Source organism: Mus pahari, chromosome 23 (assembly GCF_900095145.1).
Source record: "Mus pahari chromosome 23, PAHARI_EIJ_v1.1, whole genome shotgun sequence".
In the NCBI taxonomy this organism is placed as follows: Eukaryota; Metazoa; Chordata; class Mammalia; order Rodentia; family Muridae; genus Mus; species Mus pahari.
In genome coordinates, this window is record NC_034612.1 from 10,291,472 (window position 1) to 10,296,573 (window position 5,102).

The window sequence follows — 5,102 nt, forward strand, 5'->3', positions numbered from 1 at the left end:
TCAACAAGTATGTATTCGACAGCTGTGCTGCAGGTAATGAGTCAAGCACTGGGAAATCCAACAATGAACAAGACAAGCACACTCTCCCTGGCCTCGTGGAACTGGTGTTATAAGGAAGATAGACAATATGCAGCTAAATATAGCAGGAGGATAATTATACATATTGATAAATGTAACAAAGAGAACAGGTAGGTAGGAAGTGGCTGTGGGTGGACCAGCTCTAATAAACTGATGGGGAAGACTGGCTGGCTGGATTGACAGCTGAGCTGAATGACAAAGGCGGGACCAACCCTGCAAGGATTTGAGGGCAGAAGGGGCCAGCCAAGTGCGAAGGTCCTGAGGTGAGAAAACTCGTCAGTGTGAGACACAGCAGGGGAGATGATGTGACTGGTGCAGCGCCACGGAAGGGGTGGGGGGGATGTTAGGAGTGAGAGCCAGGAGCCCTCACAAAAGCCCCCCCCCCCGCACAGCAGGGTGGGAAGTATGGATTTTATTCTACACGCAGTGAGGAGTTGTTGGAGGGTCAGAGGCAGAATGACAAGCTTTAATGTATGGTTCTAAAATATAGCCTCAGACATCGTATAGAGAATAGGAGAGAGGGGAGGGGAGGTAGGAGAGTCCTGTTAGAAGGCTACTACCATAAAACAGGCTGGGTAGTGTTGGTTGGAACCAGCATGACCAAGGAAAGGAAAGGGAATGATTGGGAGATGGTCCTGGCACTTGGTGAGCCCTCCTTGCTGATGCATTGAAGCCAAAGCAGAAGAGAAAGAAGGATTAAAGATGACTCCAAGCTGGAGCTCTAAGTGACTATTCATCCCAGGCTGTCAAACACCGACCCAAGCCTGGCAGGGAGGTGATGTGGCTGGCTTTCTCACCACATTTTCCTCCTGTTTTCAAACTTAGTGCTTAGCTACACCAACTTCACAAGTCCAGTCCACAGCCCACAGCCCACAACCCACAACCCACAGCCCACAACCCACAACCCACAGCCCACAACGGTTCGGGGAGCCAAAGAGACGGTGCTAATGAAGAAATAGCACCATAAAGACTTGGTGATATCTCCAAGAAAACACAGGTCCACATTCATGGGCAGGGTAATAAGCACAGAGCTTGGTTGTGTAACTATAGTATTCATCAGCATCTCTGGGACTCAGTTTCCTTGTGGGTAACATGGGGCAAGATCGACATCTACCTCTTGTCAAGCTACAGTAAAGATCAGGAAATCACACACACACACACACACACACACACATGCACACACACACAAATACACACATACACACACTCACATACAAACTCACACACACTCACACAGAAATACACACATACACACACTCACATACACACTCACACACACACAGAAATACACACATACACACTCATACTCACATACACACTCACACAGAAATACACATACACACTCATACTCACATACACACTCACACAGAAATACACATACACACACCCACACACACTCACACACACTCATACACACTCATACACAAATACACATGCACACACTCACACACATACACACTCACACACATATACACACACTCACACACTCTCTCACAAAGACACATGCACATGCGCACACGTGCGCGCGCACACACACACACACACACACACACACAATTCAACTATACCCTTGTTCTTTTTGTTCTTATACAGCCAAGGGCAAGGGCAACTGTCCTGACACCACAAGGTTGTGTATTCTTCGAGGTTGAATGGTCTTAATGACAAAGCCTATAGAGATTGGAATAAGAAGATAAAGCCAGGGTCTAGAAGAATTGAAGTGCTATTTGTCCCAAGCCCTAACACAGTCTTCATCACAGAACTTTGAGAGTTCTGGTCCTTCTAACCCCACTCCCTGTGAAGTGAACTCATGGACCTGATTGATACCCTGACATAGAGAGACCTGGAGGTACTGTGGAGACCAGATGAAGAGGTGGCACCAGTGTGCCCACGGTGATGGTAGTTCTCTGAGACAACAGAAGGCAAGTATTCAGATCCCTAGGCACTGGCAGAAGTGCTTGGTTCCCAGAATGGAAAATGTTGAGGGAGCGGGTTCAATTTCCCCTACACAAACTTATTCAGACATGTTACCACACAGAGGGGACTAGCTGCCTAGCTATGTGCCATGTCAGATGCCTATGTGACACCTAGATTGTCTAGAAAATGAAGCACTGGTTAATCCTTTTGTGCCCGAATTTTCTGTAAGAATGGTCTCCTTAATAACTCTGAAGAGGGAGGCTGCAGAGATGGCTCAGCAGTCAAGAGTGCTGACTGCTCATCCAGAGGACCCTGGTTCAATTCCCAGCACCCACATGATGGCTCACATGTGACCATAACCCCAGCCCCACGGCTTCTAACACTCCCATACAGACACACGTTCAGGCAAAACACCAATGAACATTTAAAAATTTAAAAAATAATAATTCTTTTTAAACTCTGAAGAGTGTTTGGCAGCAGGGCCTTGTGATGTCTGCAAGGGTTAAGTTGGCTTCTTGTCCCTCACTTCTACCCTCATAAGCCCCACTTCTTCACAGGGTAGGAGCCTAGGTCTGCACTCCTTCATATGAAGTCTCCCTAACCCTGATATTTCTCTACCCATGAAGATAAAGTGCTCCCCAAATTAACCTTTTAAAACTAAACCCTCTGTCTCTTCCCCAGAAAAAAAAAAAAAAAAATGCAAGGGCAGATTTCTGGTATTCGTTGTGTTTGGGTTTTATTGTTTTAAATACACGCTTCCACGTCTTTGCCGGGAGTGGAGGGGTGAAAAGAAGAAATTGNTACACAAATACACATGCACACACTCACACACATACACACTCACACACATATACACACACTCACACACTCTCTCACAAAGACACATGCACATGCGCACACGTGCGCGCGCACACACACACACACACACACACACACACAATTCAACTATACCCTTGTTCTTTTTGTTCTTATACAGCCAAGGGCAAGGGCAACTGTCCTGACACCACAAGGTTGTGTATTCTTCGAGGTTGAATGGTCTTAATGACAAAGCCTATAGAGATTGGAATAAGAAGATAAAGCCAGGGTCTAGAAGAATTGAAGTGCTATTTGTCCCAAGCCCTAACACAGTCTTCATCACAGAACTTTGAGAGTTCTGGTCCTTCTAACCCCACTCCCTGTGAAGTGAACTCATGGACCTGATTGATACCCTGACATAGAGAGACCTGGAGGTACTGTGGAGACCAGATGAAGAGGTGGCACCAGTGTGCCCACGGTGATGGTAGTTCTCTGAGACAACAGAAGGCAAGTATTCAGATCCCTAGGCACTGGCAGAAGTGCTTGGTTCCCAGAATGGAAAATGTTGAGGGAGCGGGTTCAATTTCCCCTACACAAACTTATTCAGACATGTTACCACACAGAGGGGACTAGCTGCCTAGCTATGTGCCATGTCAGATGCCTATGTGACACCTAGATTGTCTAGAAAATGAAGCACTGGTTAATCCTTTTGTGCCCGAATTTTCTGTAAGAATGGTCTCCTTAATAACTCTGAAGAGGGAGGCTGCAGAGATGGCTCAGCAGTCAAGAGTGCTGACTGCTCATCCAGAGGACCCTGGTTCAATTCCCAGCACCCACATGATGGCTCACATGTGACCATAACCCCAGCCCCACGGCTTCTAACACTCCCATACAGACACACGTTCAGGCAAAACACCAATGAACATTTAAAAATTTAAAAAATAATAATTCTTTTTAAACTCTGAAGAGTGTTTGGCAGCAGGGCCTTGTGATGTCTGCAAGGGTTAAGTTGGCTTCTTGTCCCTCACTTCTACCCTCATAAGCCCCACTTCTTCACAGGGTAGGAGCCTAGGTCTGCACTCCTTCATATGAAGTCTCCCTAACCCTGATATTTCTCTACCCATGAAGATAAAGTGCTCCCCAAATTAACCTTTTAAAACTAAACCCTCTGTCTCTTCCCCAGAAAAAAAAAAAAAAATGCAAGGGCAGATTTCTGGTATTCGTTGTGTTTGGGTTTTATTGTTTTAAATACACGCTTCCACGTCTTTGCCGGGAGTGGAGGGGTGAAAAGAAGAAATTGCTTTTAATCGGCCGATTTGTTCTTCAAGATGGTTGGATAGATAGGAGATAGACAGACAGACAGACAGACAGATATGATATGATATGATATGATATGATATGATATGATATGATATGATATGATAGACAGATAGACAGACTTCCATTAAAGGCATTGATTCGAAGAAGAAGGACTTCCAAAAGTGAAGTGAACGCAGGGGAGATCCAGAGCAAAGATGGGATTAGAAGGAAGGATGCTCTAAGAGGGCAGGGCGGTTACAGGAGCCCTTCTGCGCGGCTTCAGCACCGCGGACAGCTCCCGTCTTTGTCTGGTTCCCAACTCTCACTTCGTCGGTACACCGCCCGCCACCGCCGGCACACCCGTGCCTCCGCCGACAGACCTGCAGGGTAGACAAAGAGGGAAAGAGAGGGAGACGGTGTGGGGGGGGGGGAGAGAATAGACGGAGGAGCGAGCTATAGGCTTTCCAGTCTTCCCGTGTCCTCCGAATTTTATCCTGGTCTCATCCCACAGCATCTAGGGAACTGGTTTTAACTTGGTTTCCCGCTCAATCTCGCTCCTAACTACAATGCAGATTAGACAGGGAGTTAGGTGTTCTGAGTGGCCGAGAAGAGTTCGGCTTGGGTTTTCAATTCGTCCTACAGCCTCCTACAGCCTGTCCCTTGACAATGCCTAGACTTCCAAAACGTGGGGGTGGGGTGGATGAAGAAAAATAAACATGAGCCACACATACAAAAAAAAAAGGGGGGGGAAGAAAATTATAATTTCCGACTCCAGGCAGATACATGTTTACCAAGCTAGGATACCCGGACTACCCGAGTCTCACCCCGACATGGGCAATGGCAAATCCAAGGAAGGGAAAACCAGAATGGAAAAAAAAAAAAAAAAAAAAAAACAGAAAGAAGAGAAAGTCTTCCCCCCAAAACGCATCTGCAAGGACCTCCAGAAATAAAGAAAAATTCGATTGAATAGTCTCACAATGACCGCCAATCCATCTCCCTCGAAAGAACACCGCAGC